Source organism: Mercenaria mercenaria, chromosome 1 (assembly GCF_021730395.1).
Source record: "Mercenaria mercenaria strain notata chromosome 1, MADL_Memer_1, whole genome shotgun sequence".
NCBI lineage: Eukaryota > Metazoa > Mollusca > Bivalvia > Venerida > Veneridae > Mercenaria > Mercenaria mercenaria.
In genome coordinates, this window is record NC_069361.1 from 89,154,532 (window position 1) to 89,174,187 (window position 19,656).

At 32.4% G+C, this 19,656-nt stretch overlaps 1 protein-coding gene across 1 annotated transcript in view; it reads right to left on the reverse strand.

Moving 5' to 3' along the window:
* LOC123531139 (alpha-mannosidase 2-like) overlaps positions 1-19,233 on the reverse strand; it is a 44,312-nt gene extending 25,079 nt beyond the window's left edge. Inside the window, exon 1 of the mRNA XM_045311924.2 lies at positions 18,511-19,233. The gene's annotated coding sequence lies outside the window, so the exon portion shown is untranslated. The remainder of the gene's footprint in view (positions 1-18,510) is intronic.
* Positions 19,234-19,656: the final 423 nt, after the last annotated feature.

A 19,656-nucleotide genomic window follows, 5' to 3' on the forward strand; every position in this document is an offset into this window, starting at 1 on the left:
AGACAATGCCAGTGAAAAGTGCTAAAACATTATTTAAGCTGAAGTCCCTATAGACAAGCTATCTTGTTTTTTCTCTCCTGGTGAAGACATAAACAGCACTGGATAAGGTTTCCTTACAACCAGTCAGATTAAGAAAGTGGGAAGCTGAATGTTTTAAATGACAAGACAGTAAATCACAGGAGTCTGGAACAATATCAAATAATAATGTCTCCCCAATGTTTATCAATTTACAGTATGACATTAGGGAGACACAAGGCAACATAGACTTTTAGGTTGTTTGTCTTCATGTCGCTCTGACATATTTTAAGGTCATATGGTGACTTTCAAGGCTTTTGATGCTGGTACCATGCATCCACATGGAACAGCACCAACCTTCAGTTAGCCAACTGGATTTCTTTCTCAAATGATATAATTCTTTTAAGTGCTTCCTACACCATACAGTGGACTTATTTTGTTTCATATGGCTATTGTTATTATACAAGTATAATGTAATGCTGGTAAAACTTGAGCAAGATCAGGCCTAGAAGTATTAGGAACAAAAACTTCTGTGAATGCTTTCTAGGTGAAAACAACATAAATAACTGATGCTTTTAGAAAGGAAAAAGAGCACAGACATTTTTTCACAGCAAACTTGAAATACAGTAAAAATCATTTTGAAGGAACCCAATTTATCAGATTAAATGAAAATAGCTCAAATGGGTCATGAGTCATACAGAATAACTTATCTAATACCAGTTTATAACAATTTATCCTAACTAGAAGATGCTTTTGTAGAAAAGCACATGTCTCCCCCAATGCATAGTCATATAGGCAAGAAGTCAATAGGGGACATGAGTGAAAGTCAAAGAGACACTGATGGTTGACTGCAATATGGATCATCTACTTGGCATGTCCAACCATCCCATTAAGTTTCAAAATTCAGGGCCTAGCGGTTCTCAAGTTATGAATCGGAAACGCTTTTCCATGTACTGGCCCCTGTGACCTTGACCTTTGCTTGAGTGACCCCAAATCAGTAGGGGTCATCTACTCTGCATGTCCAACCATCCTATTAAGTTTCAACATTCTGGGTCAAGTAGTTCTCAAGATATTGATTGGAAAGTGTTTTCTATGTTCAGCACCCCGTGCCCTTGACCTTTGATGGAGTGACCACAAAGACAATAGAGATCATCTACTCTGTAAGCCCTATCACCCTATGAAGTTTGTAGGTCAAATGGTTCTCAAGTTATTGACCAGAAATTGATTTCCATGTTTTGTCCGCTGCGACCTTGACCTTTAAAAAAGTGACTCAAAAATCAATAGGGATCATCTACTCTGCATGTCCAATCATCCTATGAAGTTTAAACATTCTGTGTCAAGTGGTTCTCAAGTTACTGACCGGAAATGGTTTTCCATGTTCAGGACCCTAATTGACCTTGACCTTTAACAAACTGACCCCAAAATCAAAAGGGGCCATCTACTCTGCATGACCAATCATCTCATGAAGTTTTAACAATCTGGGTCAAGCAGTTCTCAAGTTATTAATCGGAAATGGTTTTCCATGTTCAGGCCCCTGTGACCTTGACCTTTAACAGAGTGACCCCAAAATCAATAGGGGTCATCTACTCTGCATGATCAATCATCCTATGAAGTTCTTGGTCTAGCGATTCTCAAGTTATTGATCGGAATGGTTTTCCATGTTCAGGCCCATGTGACCTTGACTTTTGATGGAGTGACCTAAAAAACAATAGGGGTCGTCTACTCCATAAGCCATGCCACCCTATTAAGTTTGAAGGTTCTAGGTCAAATGGTTCTCCAGTTAATAATCGGAAATGAAGTGTGACGGATGGATGGATGGACAGGGCACAAACAATATGTCTCCCCCCAGTGTGGGGTGGGGTGGGAGACATGGTTAGTACTTCAGAGAAAGCAATATCTTTCAGCCTGACCAATGACTGAGACAAGTGTAGGGGTGAAAATAATATTGCTACAGTGTAATGTAGCAGACTTCCATTTTGTCACTAATTTGACACAGAGCTGAATTTATCACACAAAGAACATATCAAATAAATCATCAGATTTACAAAGGGGAACATTCTTAAAGTATGATGTTTGGCAAGACATATATTCTTTTCTTAGATTTAATCTGAAAAAAAAAGAAAAAGATTATAATATATAAATAAGACATGATGGCATTCCTCATTACATTATATATAACCTTGTCATAAAAGCATGGACATGAGTTTTAAAGGTTTAAAGGGAGACAATGTTTTGAAAACAGATGACAGTTACTGAACTTGGCTCACAGAATTCCACTATAATGATTTAACTACAAAACAACAAACTGAGTGCAGTAAGATACACAAAACTAAAATAAAATCTGCAATAACAGAACATGCTGATCTTTGAATAGTCAAACTGAAATATGAAATGTGAGCTTAATATAAGTTATAATAGCCGCTGGATGTAAGAATAATAATGTTCAGACAGAGTAAGAAAAAAAATCAATCAGTTATATATCAGACAAATCTAAGCAGATAAAAATCAAATCAATTTTTACTTGGCATTTCAAAATTGAAAGTAATGAAGTGGTACAGGGAAAAGTAGCAGGTGAAATACTTGAACCAATATTTACCAGGCACTTGTTACCAGTGATAAAATCTGACAAGTACAATGGGTAGGTTTTATTGAATTCTTTCCTTGAATGCAAACAAATAATGCCATTATTTGGCAGTGTAGGCATTCTTTCTTGGAGATATCTCTATTAGTGTAATAAATAGTGTCTAGAAATTGTATAAAGTCTATTTCAACATCAGCAAAAACTGGTTTCATTAGTTTTCACTTATGGGCTATTTTGTCCCCATGGCATTTGTGGTATTTCTAATTAAATATACCAGTTACAATGGTTCAAAACTGGTTAATGTTACTTATCACAGTCTTATCTGAGGGGTAATTCTGTGGCATGTCTTCTAGTTGGTGATTGTACCCAGGTGCTATGTCTGAAACAATGCTTGGGCATGACTGGGATGGGGAAGGGGAGGGAGGGAGGCCCGCGGCACCTGGGGTGTGGAAAAGATGCCATATAACCTCAACTGTGTCAGTGTCATACTGTGTCAGTGTCATACTGTGTCAGTGTCATACTGTGTCAGTGTCATACTGTGTCAGTGTCATACTGTGTCAGTGTCATACTAAACCAAACAAATTCTATGTCTATTCTAACTGGATCTCTGTCTTTTACATTTCTGATAATTTGACTCTATTGATTTCTGATAGTTTGGATAAAGATATTAACTTTGCTTTTAAGTGTTTTTGTAAGCATCTTATTTTTGTACTGTGCTCTAATATTTTTTTTACCTTTGTTGAATATTGTATGCCTGTTTAATTAAATGTACAACATCACTTTAAGTCCAAAGAAGCAGGACTATTTAAGTATGGTCAGTTTAAGCTGGAAGATGACAATGATGTTTTGCACATTGAGTCAGGACCGTGCCATGCACAAACCACATAAAATGTGAAGACCATTTATTTCCCTGCTCCCACTGTGAGCTCAGTTACACAATGATGGATTTTATGTCACTGAAATGTTCACTTTTTCATTAATTTTTCCAAGATAAATACCCCATTCCAAAACCAAAATAATGTGCTGTATAATCAGAAAATATCACAGACTGACAGCAATTTCCTTGATTTATTTACATCAACATAAATGAACCATGCAAATTTTACATAAATTGTGTTCAAAGGAAATGAATAGTTTCAATTTGTCCAAGTAATATGTTTTCAACATAGTGGTGTGTCTCATGCCAAAAATACATAAATCTCCTAACTGATTCATACAATGTAGAGGATCCGGGATTCTAAATTACTCTTAAGAACTTTGCAAAACCCAAATCAGTAGTAGAATAGCAAAATAATGTGACATGCAAGTGCCATCTGAAACTGAATCAAAATATTATTTTTCTGTCTATTACAGTTGTTAGAATTTAAGTTCAGCACTGCTTAAGACAACTCCTAGTAGTTTAACTCCTTAGCAACCAAATACTGGTACTTTAAAAATTAATTGTGAAGTTCTGTGGACACACATTGAATACCACAAACTTTGATTCTCAAAAAATCTAGGACAAAACATGTTGACTACAGAAGTGCAATAAAATTATTTAAGACCAGGAAATTCATACTATTTCCTGCAAAACCTTCCTGCTATATCTGTTTTTGAGCACATCAAAGTGATGGCAGCTGCTGTAAAAATGCAACAATATCTCTCTGTATTGATGTAATCAGCATCATTAAAAAACTTTACAGCCTTAATTACAAATTTAATTAGACACTTCACTTTTATAACAATTAAAAACAATAAATATCCCTTGCTCTGTAAATCTTATCTTGAAGCAATTAGGTATCTAGAACAACACTTCCTGGAGTTCTTTTTTTCATGTTATTGCATGGTACTACCAACTTGCACTGACATAATGTAAAAGGAATTTGAAGTATCTCTGAGAAACTCTGATCTACCTTTTATGGATACACTAAGGGGTGAATTGGAATTTTATGACATTTTTTGTTTTTATTTCATACAAATTATCCCAGTCTCCTGCTACCCAGTGAAGGAAGGACAAAGTTGTATTGAGCACTTGAGCATTCAAAACTTCCAGAAATGGGTTATTTAGAACTTGTTTCTTTCAACTTGTATTGGTTTTGTAATACGGTTTTACATAAGAGGAAGTGATAAAAAAATATTCATTTTGCTATCAACCAAAAAAAAATTGAACCTGTTTTTTCTATTTTCACACAAGTCCACCATAAGCATACTGAATTCCAAAACTTCCTATATGCTTTTGTTTATCAGTTGAAAGTAACATGCTGTTGGTCAGGAGAAAATGAAATTGACAATTTGTCTGACATTCCAGAAGAGAAGAGGAAAAATGCCTCTACAAAAATTGATCTGTTACTAAACAAGCACTTGATACTGGACAATAGACAGGTTTTATGTAAAACCTGTATGAAACTGCAAATAAATAATGCCATTGTTTAAACGTGTCTGGAATTCTATAAATTCTTTGCAGGAGATTTGCAATTATTATAATACTGTGTCTAATACTTAAAACTATTCATAAAGGTTTGGAGTCTGCTGTGTCTCTGTAGGGTATGTGGCATTTCTAATCAAACCTGTCAGTTGTCTGCTTTGCAGTGTCCAACAGTCATTGTGTTAATCTACATTTCTCTTCCTCTTGCACTCCTGTGTTTCTAGGTCGGGCCGTTTCTTTAATACTTTACTTTTCCAAAACAACAAGGTGGCACATGTATTTTTGAATCATTTGGTTGAACTCCTAGCTTTTGCCACATGAGCTTTTCTACACATCTTTATGTCTCTATAGTCCCCCCACCCCCAAATGTTTTCAATATTTTTTCGTTTCCCATTCTTTCATAATAATAATTAATCACAGCCTATCTCTTCGCCATTGTATTTTGTGATGGTTTTGTACATTTCACCAAAGTTCAGCCTGCTTTCTTATCACCTTATCCACTTTTTTCATTTAGTTTTTGCTACTTATTTTTACTGCTTCATTATTGTCCTTTCTACTTTGTTCATATCAGTGAGTTGGGACCAGGTCATACAAAGAGAAAGCAATTAATTTTCTAAGTTAGATTGTAAGCTCAGTTTTAGTGATGGACATGTTCAGTTTGTCATTAATTTTGTCAAGATAAACTTCAAAGTAAAAATAAAGTTCTGTATAATTTTGAAATATCACAGACTACCAGGAATTTTCTTGATTTATATACACTAACATAAATGAACCATGCAAATTTTACATAAATTGTGTGCAAAGGAAAAAAGTAGTTCCAATATGTCCAAGTGAAATGTATTCAATACAGCCATACCTCTCATGTCAGAATTTCATAAATCTCAGACTTTTTCCTGATTGATGCCATGTAGAGACTCCTGGGATTCTAAATTACTCTTCAAAGGCTTTGTAAAACCCAAATCAGTAACAGAAAATGCTTAATAGTAAATGTGACATGTAATGTGACTTTAATAAAAAACTGTAACAAACAGCAGTTTTGATAAGTTGCTATAAAAGATCCAGAAATACTCAGTGTAAAAGCACTAGCAATGCATAGATTAACCTTGTGTCATGTTTTATGCTATTTGCAATATTCCACTGTTTTTGTGAACATCAAAGTGATGGCAACTGCAATAAAAATGCTGAAATGTCTTGAAGTATTGATTTAATCAACATTTAATTGATGTGACAGTTTTAATTACCACTTTAATGATGCCCCTTACCTTTACAACAATTAAAAACAATAAATATCTCTTACTGAACAACAATTAAGACTAATTAGTCTTGTACTCTTCTCTTTTATAGGAGGATATGGATAGATATTATTTTCAAGTTGTACTCATCTGATTTAGCCAGAATACTACTTGCTTGATTTCTTGATTTTTTTTTATTCCAAAAGCAATTAATATTTTTGCAATGTTTTTATTAAACTGCAATATTACCATGTAGTCCAACCTCCTGTCATTTAATGAATACAAAAATAGCGAGCAATGTGTCAGCTGACATCTTAGTTATTACATTTTAACCTTTAGCCTGCTAAATTTCTAAAATGGACTGGTCCATCATTCAATTTGGGCAATACCATTTATTATTCAAAGGGGTGTTCATTGAAAATTTAATGAATGAATAGCGAACAGTGCAGACCAAGATCAGCCTGCATGGACATGCAGGCTGATCTTGGTCTGCACTGGTCACACAGGCTGTCAATCACTTGCTGTCAGCAGGCAAAAGGTTAATCAAAACTTGCAAAAATAAGTTCTTAGAAACTGTTCTATTTCGCTTAGTTTGGTTTTGTAATCAAGTCTAAAATGAGGAAGTAACTACAATTTTGAAAAAAAAATAGTATTCTTCAAGTGAATTGCATTTTTTTCTGAAGTATAGCAAAAATATGTATAAAGAAAATAACAGAAAACTCTTCCAGTAGTCCATGTTCAGACCCTTTGTTTTGTTCATAAGATAACTCCTGAGGCTATTCAAATTTTGTATAATTATGTCCCTTTCCTTCTCAAAACACTGAAGCTCAGCTAAGACAAGTGCTGACCCACTGTTAACTAACTGTTGATTACCATCTCTATCCAAAAGAGAAATTTATTGCAGCTAGCCATACTTGTGATCGGTCAGCTAACCGTTTATCATGAGTTATCGGTCACAAGCCCTGATTTTACCAGACTAGATATCAGAGTCAAGAAAGATCGGTCAGCATGTTAAATTAAGAGAAATGATTAAAAAAATTACAAAGATTATCTAGTTAGTAGCCAAACTACTCTTCCATATAAAACAAATCTATAATGAATTTCAATCAAAATGCCTGAATAAAACTTGTATTCAAAGATTTCAAATATACTGAATCAACTATTCATATGACATTCTAGAAGGAAAGTGAGTACAGCAGCAGATGAAAGAATCAGCCAGAAACCCTTGAACCTATACTCGATCTTCTATTAAACAGGCACTTGTTACTGGAGATAAAATCTGACAGGTATAACAGACAAGTTTTATGTAAATGCAAAGAAATAATGCCATTGTTTAAGAGTGTTTGGAATTCCACAAAAAAACTCTTCACAGTAGATGTCTCTATTTTTGTAAAACAGTGTCTGAAAATTTACTGTAACACTGAAAAACCTGGTCTGATTACATACCCATAAATATTTTAATGCATTTTGTCCCTGCATGGTAGTATGGTACTTCTAATGAAAAATGTCAGTTGTCTGCTTCTATGTCTACTAGTCATTTACTTTAAGCTACAGTTCTCACTTTGTGGTATTCTTCTCTTCACACATGAAACTTTTCTTGAAACAGTATCTTTTCTTGTAAAGATTACCAAATTTAAATTACATTTTGGAAACAAGTTGACACACGTCTTGTACTTCTAGTTCTTTAAATGTATGAACTGGTTTAGTATTGCAATACATGTCTTTCTAAATATAACACTGCAATTATCTATCTTTGTCTACAAGTCTGTTTCTTGCCACTTCAGTCTGCTTCAGTTTGTAGTTCATTCACCTGTGACTTTCCAAATATTTTGTTCTGTACATTGAGTCAGCACCATAATCATGCAAAATCCTCAAAAACCCAGTATAACCTATTACTTTCACAGTGAGATTGTGAGCTCACACAATGTTGAGCTTTATTTCACAGAAATATGTACCTTTTTCATTACTTTTTCCTAGATAAATGACTAATTTCAATAAAATATAATGGGCTGTATAATCTTAAAATACCACAAACTGTCAGCAGTTTTCTTGATCTATATACAACATTGCAAATGAACCAATCAAATTTTACATCAATTTTGTGCAGAGTAGTTCAATATGTCTAAGTAGTATGTTTTCATCACAGCCAGTGTCTCTCATGCCAGAATTACATAAATCTAAAACTTTTTCCCCGATTAATACCATGAAAAGACTCAGGAATTCTAAGTTACTTTTCAAAAGCTTAAATGTAAAACCCAAGTACCAAACAGAAAATGTTTGGTAGCGTAATTAGTCTCACAGGGAACCAGAAATACTTTTCCACCTTTTCAGAGACACCATTAGCTTGGACAACACATTGTTGCTTAACACTGATACCTTTAACCTCCTAATATACTTTTATTCTATAACTAACAAAAGCAGACATGTGTGAAGCAGAGTTTACAGAAGTATTATTGCTGAACAATGTCTCTAATACCTTCAATAAAGTATGGAAATATAACTATAAAGTATATCAGAAAACAGACAGACAGGTTTTACACTATTTACTATAGAACAATACATCAAGGTTCTGAGCACATCAAAAATAAATAGCTTTTCTTGACATAAATCATTTCTCAGAAACTAAGAGTGTAACATTCCTGATTTTTTTGCTAATCGACTGAGACAAGAGACACAGGTCCTGTCACCAGTGTAATGGACAAAATGTCAGGAGGACACTTGTAAGGATTCTGCTGCTAGAAACATTCAGGCATGCTTTCTATGGAATCTTGTCACAATATATTTTATTAGAACAGCCCCATTTATAATTGCATCAGAATAACTTTTTAGGATAGAACTCAAAGACAGGATTGGACAGAGCCACTGTAGACACAAACACTCAAAACATGAGAACAAATACTTAAAGAATCAATTATTATGTCTTTATTGCATGTTACCAGAATAAATACACACCAGGCACAAAATAATAATAGTCTTTAAAACATGTCTATCTAACCAGACATACATCGAGGCACCAATGCCTAATCTGAAGAATACAATGGCAAAGTAACCGAAAGGAACTACGAAACACTTGCAACATTTTTTTTTGAGACCACCAATGATATTATTGTGCTTTTTGGGCATTTGAAGACAGTACAGGAGACAGAATCTCTACATAAAAGCTTCTACTCTAATATTAAAAGTTTCAATAAAGACAAATCCAAGACAATTACATGGTAACAGAAATAATTCAAAATGAAAAGGACCAGTGTAATAACCTGGAAATGCATGATGTTGTATCAATTATTCAGCAATGGCTCCTAAAGAATGACATTAGAAAATCGTGTCAGTTTTTTTTTCACTAGAACGCCACTGGATAATAGTGCCAAGTCTGTTTTCAAAAATATCAAAGTGAATAAATGAAATAAAATGTTGAAATCTTTCTATTTAATGATGAAATGAACACTTACTTTATGAGACAGCCTTAATATCATTTTAATGACACACATCACCATTAACACAATGAATATCTCTTAATAAACAACTGGGACAAGTATGACTGTGTGACATCAGGAATGTTGCTGAAACTTTTCATTTCCTCTTTGTTTCTTAACAATGTTTTGATGAGAACTGGAAAGGAACAACTAGAGTAAATTGAACAATCTAATTTAAAAGATTAACCCTAGCAGCCTCAGTTACAGATTAACAGGCAGGTGGTGTATTATGTCTATATGATGCCTCTTTCAAGCTTCAAAACATAATGTTTCACAGTGCGCAATACCATACCTTCTGCAAGTTGTAAAACACCAATTTTTTGCAGCAGCCTATACCTTTTACAGCAACACCATACCTGCTACAAGATGTCAAACACCATTTCTAAAAGCAACATCACCTACAAGATGTCAATCAGCATTCTAACAGCAACATCATACACTACAGGATGCACATACCATTAAACATGGTTTAAAACCCTGTAAAATATCCATTAAAATAGGAAAAACCGTTAATTAACCCCATTAATTCTCACATCACTTTATTTAACAGGTTTCACAATATTAATGGGTTACATGTTAAAATACCATTAAAACACCCATTTTTGACCATGAATCATGCCATTAAAAATTTAGTTTGGTAGCTAAAATAGTTAACGGCTTTGAAAAAATAGTGAAATTCTGTATATTGTGAATTTAACAGGATTATTCATGGCCCTTAAATTTGATTTAATGCCCATTAAATGTTCAGGTTGTGTACAATATCATTTAAGAGTAAACTTAATGGCCCTTAACAGCAATGTAATGCCCATTAAATCCTACATTCTGTAAAATGTGATTCGTATATATTCTCTTTTTGGTTTTTGGCCTGCTCTCCTATTGAATGCTTATAATTCCAGTCTCATATTGTTCTAAAATGGACTTTAATCACAATAAATACATACTACGCACACATCGTCTACAATATATCATGATGTTATATTTAGTTGCATTAAAGTTATTTCCCCTTGATGCAGTTACGCCATTTTTTTCAAATGTTTGCCAAATTGTGTTCCTACAAAAATTCAGATTTATTTCAATGAAAGTTGGATGAAAACGTATTAATTTATTTGATAACATCAATCTACAATATTTTGGTAAGGGTAAATACGTATTGATGCAGGTCACTTTTTCTGTTCTTTCTTTTTCTTGTCCAAATAATCAGCATTCGTATAAGAAAATGGGTGGGGTAAGGAATTTACATTATAAAATGTGTTCAGACTAGTTTAGATTTTCAAATTTTCCAATCCTTGAGTAGAAACTAAGGTTTATAGAGAAATGAACAGTACACATAATTGTGAAGATTTACAGTCTGATTTAAATTTATTTGGGGCATGGGCAGATCAATCGCTTCTTCGTTTCAATGAATCAGAGAGTGTGGTATGCTTGATTGGAGATGGGAGAACCTCATTGTGATGCAATCCCTCAAACATTTGCTCTTAGCTTTTTGAGTGCATGCACGTGAGCACAAAGTACTGAAGTAGAGCTAAATTGATATTGCCCATTGTGCGCTGATATTGTCATCAACAGTTGCTTTTTAAATACACCTGATGCCTAATATCTGTACCAATAAAAACTTGGTCAGAATGTTTGTCAATATTATAATGTTGAATAGTTAAAACTACCCACATGGTCACTTGATCTATTAAACTGGTACCTGTAAACCCTTCTCAGTACAACTCAATACAATACAACATCCATTTATTTTCTCATTTCATATGAACATATGACAGAATAAGAATACAATTTAACAAATGTTTGAACGAGGCTGTTACATGTGTTTACATTACAAAATAATAAGAGAAAAAAGAAGAAACAAATATTCTTCTAGCATTTTACAAAACAGTACTTATGTATAGATACTATTACATGTGTAACTAATACGTAGTTTAAATCAATATGGCAAATATTAATAGGAAGTTGATTATCTAAAGAAGTCTAATTCTGAGGGCAAATTTTCATGGCCCTTAATTTGATATATAATTAAAATATTATGAACCCATTAAAATTGAATCTGACATATTTAATGTGACCATTAATCAATCTTTTAATAATTAACGGCCATTAACAGAGTATTAAAAAAATAATGGCCCCATTAGTTCTTACTAATAAATGTGATATTAAGGGGTACTTTTTTAATGGCACATTAATTTCATGCCAATTAAAAATTTTCATGTAGTTTTAAGGAGCCTGTTAACTTATTTTAATGGTTTATTTTAAGCAGCTTTTCGTGGCCATCAAAGTCATTTTTAATGTATATGGCATTAAAACTATGGTCATGAAAATCCCATTAAATAGTTAGAAGTAATGGGTGAATTTTAATGGTGACCTGTTAAAACTCTGTTAAAAACGTTTGAAAAAATTAAGGCCAATTTCATGACCCTTTTAATGGCATGTGCATCCAGTAGTGATATCTCCTACAAGATGTCAATCACCATTCTAACAGCAACATCATATCTCCTACAAGCTGTTAAACACCATTTCTAACAGCAAACATCATACCTCCTACAAGCTGCCAATCACTATTTCTAACAGCAACACGATACCCCCTACAAGCTGTCAATCACAATTTCTAACAGCAAACATCATACCTTCTGCAAGCTGTAAAACACCATTTCTAACAGCAAACATCATACCTCCTACAAGCTGTAAAACACTATAATTTCTTAGATCTAAACAGCAAACATCATACCTCCTGCAAGCTGTAAAAAACCATTTCTTACAGCAAACATCATATCTCCTGCAAGCTGTAAAACACTATAATTTCTAACAGTAAACATCATACCTCCTACAAGCTGTAAAACACTATAATTTCTTAGATCTAAACAGCAAACATCATATCTCCTGCAAGCTGTAAAACACCATTTCTTACAGCAAACATCATACCTCCTACAAGCTGTAAAACACTATAATTTCTTAGATCTAAACAGCAAACATCATACCTCCTGCAAGCTGTAAAACACTATTTCTTACAGCAAACATCGTACTTCCTACAAGCTGTAAAACACTATAATTTCTAACAGCAACATCATACCTTCTACAAGCTGTCAATCACCATTTCTAACAGCAAACATCATACCTTCTACAAGCTGTAAAACACCATTTCTAACAGCTACACCATACCTCCTACAAACTGTCAATCACCATGTCTAACAGCAACATCATACCTCCCTCAAGCTGTAAAACACCATTTCTTATGTTCATAAACATTAAAACTCCTACAAGCTGTCAATCACCATTTCTTACGGCAACACCATGCCTCCTACAAGTTGTTAAACACCATTTTTTACAACAGCATATATCTTTTACAGCAACATCATACCTCCTACAAGTTGTAAAACACCATTTATAACAGCAACACCATACCTCCTACATGCTGTTTAACTCCATTTCATTTCTAACAGGAAAACAATAATTATAACACACAAAGAGGAAACAAAAACACCTTTTATCACAGGTGTTGGATTTGAATGAATATAGTATCTAAAACTTCTTTTCTGTAAATAATTATATAATACTTATCTTGTCTTCATTTACTTGTGAAATAAAAATTAATATGTTTTTATCACAATGATATCATGTTTGCTTAGCATGATAAAAGCATTATAGAAACATCAAAACTGTTACTGTAACGTATGCATGTTAGATGCATGCTGACTTTCAATATGATATCTCAGCACCTTTGACTATTATCATATGATTTGTGAAATGCAGATTTTTCCTATCTTTTTTAACTATCTAAAATAAAGAAGATTTATCAGATAATGAGGAATATATCTCTAATTATGGTGCCTTTAATTCAAGGTGTGTAACAGAATCTACTGCAGCACTCTGATAGCTGCTAATTTCTCTCTGCTGATGATTTCTAATAAAGAAAGTAATTATATCTAACACAGTTTAGGTGTCTTTTTTTGTACAGATAATCACATTATAATTGTTGAAGTTACTAAATAAGCTCAATTCAATAAATGAATCACGCTGCCAGCATTAATTTTTTATCAGAACTTTTGGCTTGACTTGGCTTTTTTACCATCAGTTAGGTTAAACGGTTATATCAAATAGCATATTTGTTATTACCCCACTTTATTATCTCTAATTTTTACAAAGCGATTCAATAATATTTTTGACTAGTCTGAGTTTTTCTTTTTACCATATTCCTCCGCACTCCCACCTCCAATATTTTCTGTTCCATTTTATATGCATAAAAGTATGTAGATATGAGCAAAAGCTGTATAATTATGTTTGTCAAGGAATTACATTTATTGACCTATCCATTTCATAATAAACTCCTTTAAAGCGCAATAATTCCCCTCCCCTCTCAACCCCACTCACAAAAAAAAATAATTTGATAATTTCCTTAATATTATGTTGATTAAAGACAATATAGATTTCAAAGTAAATTCTATAGTGAAATTAATAGCAGCTCTGGAAAGATTTCTAACAGACACAACATGGACAGATATGCTGGCAAAGCAAAAACAATGTGATTACATAAAGATAATTTGTTGTTGGAGACATAATCATATCTCTCAATCAGGGACCATTGTCTAGTCTGTGAATTATTTTCAAGCTTCATTGTGCAGATATTTATAAATGTTGCCATAAATATTTTCACAAAGCATTATGCTGCAATGTTCCAGACTTTTCCCATTGTCAGAACTCACTTTAAAACAAAAAAGGAGAAAAATGCCATTGTCATTTCCATTGGGAGTGCTTTGTGTGTTAAATGTGTGAAAATTTTATTTTCCCCAAAGGAAAAATTTGCACATAACTAAGTGTAATGTATGAGATTTTGTTTTAAAACTGACAATAGCAGAACAATCTTTCTGATCATAATGCTGCAAATTCTGAGTAGGAAATACAGATTTCAAAGGTTGCTGTGGATTTTAGAGGCTATGTTGGAACATTTTGATTGACAGTTAATTGTCTCTTATCATCCAATCATAATCTGTAGAAGATTTGCCTGAAACAAATTACCAGGCCATTTATAACAATATTTCCAAAATTAAATTAATGTGTCTACAATTTAGATTTTTATTCAACTTTGTTTTATAATTTTCTGTCTGAAGAATTTTAGTTTGTACAGGAAATTGTGTTTTTATTTCAAGTATATTATCAATGGAGTGATCTGGCTGCTGGGGGTCTGGAACTCCCGCATGGCGTCCATAAAACATTTCAACACTAAAGAAACTAAAATATCTCAAGCATTCTCATGTACTATGAGAAACTGGGTGTCAGCAAGTAATTTTTTCAGAAAAAAATGTGGTTTGGCTCAATGAATTTTTTTCTAATTACAAAATCTGTAGAAATGTCTGACATGATGACAGAAAAAGAATTTTTCCTAGATTTTTAGTAAAAAAGTTTTATGATTATGTTTTTGAAAAGTAGGTTTTGGTAAAAACTTGCAGAAATATACCTGATTCTGGAATGTTTCCTCCTCTTTCAGAAAAGAAATATTTGCCAGAGAAACCCCATAGGCTACAATTTATATAGTTGTGACATTCAGTCAGTCTCCCATATTTTTCACCAGAAAGGCTAACAATTGACTATAATGATGCTATCAGTGCTTGCAGAGCCAAATCAGCAGACCTATCCCAGATCTCCTTTATAAATATTTAATGATAAGCATTTCATTGTTCTGAGACATGTGAAAAATTCTCGGTTTCTGTTCTCAAAGAATCAATTTTAGTGGTTGGTCTACAGGAAATGTTTTTGGACTGTTCTGCAATAACTAGGATACACAGGAATAGATTTTTGTTGATTCAGACACTAATTATAAAACATTTTTATTAATTTAAAATATACTTGACTTTTTTAATCAGCATCTTTTTCAAATTCAAAAAAAGGATCTTGTTAACACTTTTTATAACAAATAAAAAAAATAATTTCCCTTTCTATGTTTTAGAGATTCGCTTTATATCACTGGAATTCTGTACTGTAATGTAATAAAAATTTTCAACATAATTTGCAGATAAAAAAAAAAATTCTGTACAGAACAGATATCAGTGAAACACTGGCATATACTGGTTTCCCAGTAGTTTCCGGACCCAAGTAGTTTTCCGGACCTTTCACATTTCGTGCTGTATAGACTTTACGCCGTAGTAAAACATCTGGGTAACAATATCATATTATCTAGACATTTGTTGCCTTTAAATAGCAGCGAAAACCTAGCATTACCGAACTTATTTATTATTTGAAAATCCCGGTTGTTTTAACTTACTTCGATGTAATGTTTACAAAAAAGATTGTCAACCGCAGGGGAATTCCAGTTACAGTGCGCATGCGCAGAAGCTGAGGACCCTTGAAGGAAAAACATCAGTCAATTGATGCTCCCATTTACAGACGATACAGTAAAAACATACTGATAGTAATAAAATAAAACAACGAAAGTCAGAAAAATCGACCTTTTCACTTAACTAAGGTATTCAATCATCGATTAAAAATAGGAACCAAAATAGACGGATTTACCTACGATACTGTCTATCAATCAAACTTTTAGAATCAGTGTCCATGCCCGAGTAGTCAGGGCGTTAGACTACCAATTCTGAGACCGCTCTTTTTGTTTTTTAGAAAATAGTTGTTAATTGTATTAAAAATTCTTAATTTCTTTTTTGTAATATTACCAGTTCGCTCAATACGTCCCGTCATTTTAGCGTGACATTACAAACGTCATTCAAACGTAATTAGACGTAACTGTAATGAGCGTATTATAAATCTAGTATTTGTTAAATTCTTGAAATATTCTTTTCTAATCATCATCTCGCCTTAGAATTATGTTTTAATTTTGAATATATGTAACGAAATCGGAAATGTTTGCTTTTAGAGAAAGATTATAGCTGTGCAATGAAAGGTCCGGAAAACTACTCGCTCAAACTGAGATATTAATGGAATTTATTGCCCCCTTTGAGGCCTCATCTACATTTGTGTTATGAGCGCAAGTGTTATACGACTTCTGCATGGTGTTAATGAAGAACCTAGGTTTTTTCTGTGAAAAATTTATGTTTCTACTATGTTTTGTTTGAAAGTTACAGGCACAAAATAGCGATTTCGGTCCGGAAACTACTGGGAATCCAGTATCAGTTTAAAAATAAAATTGACATTTTCACTGCTTTAAAACTGGGGAAATATCAATTTTATTTTTCACTGTTATAGAACTAACACTTTCATGCGAAAGAATAATAAGAAAAATAAGAAGTTCTTTGCAAAAAAAATATACTTCAATGAAAATGTAGATGTATATATATACCTACACGGCAATAAAATATAAAAGAATTCTAGAAACTTCGAAGACTTTTTTTATAATATTTCAACTTTAATAGATATCAAAACATCGCAACCACAACATTGTGATGTGAGGATGCAATGCACAGACATTGTAATCCCATGATGCAATGCAAAATTTCTGATCTTACTCTGAATTTTTTTTTTAATATTATCATTCTATATATTTTTAAAGAAAAATCTTATAGTCCTCCCACATTTTGAGATTCAATATTGAGATTCCTTGCAATTTACACTGTCACTGTAGCTGGGTAATGCAGCTTGAAAGATAAAAAACATCTATGTGATAGAATTACACCTGAAAACTACTGATGATCATGATTTGTTACATCAGAAATTCTGTCTATATGAAATATATATTCATGAATAAATATTAAAAACAGTATTTAAATTTATTTGCACTTTGAAAACTCTAAAACCTCTAGAAATATCTAATTTCTCTATAAACACTTATGCACTTTTTTCTTTCTTTTGAAAGAAAAAAAAACTTCATGAGAAATTCTTACTTCTGTTTTGTTTCACACAAAATAAAATTTCACAAGTAAAAAATCTACTATAATCCGGTGCTCTTCAAACACACTTAAAACTCGGCTTGCACTGAAGTTCAGAGCAAATTAAATGCTGAATGTGTTCTATATTCCCACCTTCTATCTGCTTCCTTTTTATTCCATTCATGAAAATACCAGAGACACTGAACAGGTATACATATTTTTATCCCAGTCAAAATACATTTTTTACTTCTGTTTCAGAAATGAAGACAATTCTCCAGATAATCTGGCAGTCAAGATTTTTTATCATTTATTTATGTAACATTAAAATAAAGTGAGACTAGGTAATTGGAAATAGCAGTTGCAGCCAAAATGATCAGTATTAAGATAAACCAGTGTGGCTGATTTTATCAATTTGTTGTAAATCATATTTCTTTCAATTGCAGAATTATTAATATGGCTCCAGATGTCTAAATTTTTATATGATTATTGCTTATTTGTATTTTTAACTTCTATAGCTACAGCAATTTTTACATGAATTTTTAAAAAAATATTTTTCTTATATTTTCTATTAAATGTTTTTTTTTCTTCTTCTTTTTTTATACAGATGTTTTCAATGTCTTTTTTATTCTTTTCTTTATTATTTTTCCCTTGTACTTTTATCTGAATGCCAATTAAAGTTATCCATTTAGAATTCTTTTTCATTAAATACTTTAAGAATCTGTCTGTATTTGTGTGTGTTAATTTATCATTAACAAAATAACAGAAAAAGAAAGAAAGAAGTTGTTTTAAATCATTATAACTGGGAGTTTGGTAATAAGAATGCTTATCTAGTATCAAATATTTCCCCATGAAATTTATTTTCTCCATATACTGTCTAAATATTATGGATGTTAAAACCTATTTTAAATGTAAATTACAAGTTTTTACAAATATATGTTAAAAAAAAAAGAAATAATTATCCAATAGATATATAATCAATGTACATCCCATAACTTACCAAATTGTCTATTATTCCATATTTTATCTATGCTACTAAAACTACACAAAAGTACTGTTAGACAAACTGAAGGATCCCACTTTTGTCAATTGAAATTACTTCACAAAAAGAAACAATTCCATACAATATTTCACATTTTTTCCACAAAATACTATAATAAATCTGGGAGAAAAATATCATCAAAATATTTTCTAATCAAAAAGTTCAGATTTATATTTGAATATTAAAATGAAATTAATTTAACAACACAAATATACACAACATGAGAGATTGTATCAATGAACTGATGTAGTGAGTTGTTTGACAGTTCATCAGTGAATGGCGGTCTCTCTCTCTCTGATAGCAGTAAGCTTTTTACATGCTTAATATTCCATGAAATCACCTGTAGCACGCTCCAATCACCAATATATCTCTCCACTTGTTTTTCTGCTAGTATAGGCAGGAGAACTTTGCAAAATTTCTTTTCTAGTGAGACTGCATATCAGAGGTAGAAGAAGTTTTCTATTGTTTTTAATTTACTGGGTGATGCTGTTTTTATGCTAACTAACATATCTGAAAGGTTTGAAAATAAAGTTAAAATTGAAATGTACGATGGGAAGTGCTTTATCTAAATGAATTTAATGACCAATTCAAAAGGAAACAAGCTATACTGAAAATTAAGAAAGCTATATACTATTACTGCCCTTAGAAAGATATATATAATGAATTGCCTTTTCCTACATTAAAACAGAAATCAGGGAAAAACTTGTCATGGAAAAGATAAAAATTAACAGTTAGATCGTGGTTTATATGGTGAAGTTGTTTGGCTTCCTCCCATGAATTGTAAAGCCCAAGTGAGGATAATGGTAAATAAATGTTTGTCAATGACAGAGAACATTAGTCACTGTATTTGGCTATTTTGATACTGGGATTTTCAGGAAAGCAAAAAAAGGCATATCTGAGGAAACTAGAGCTATCACTGGAGTAATTAGTACCTCAGATGTTGACGGTGATGTTGGAATGTTGGTTGTTTTGCTTCATGTGGATGGTGATGCTGGACAACAGTTTAAGTTTGAGTCAAAACTCAGAAATCTGAGTAATAACAGAGATAGAGGTAAAGTGTATCAAAAAGTAACTAAAATTCCTAAGTTTAAAAGGGATATAACT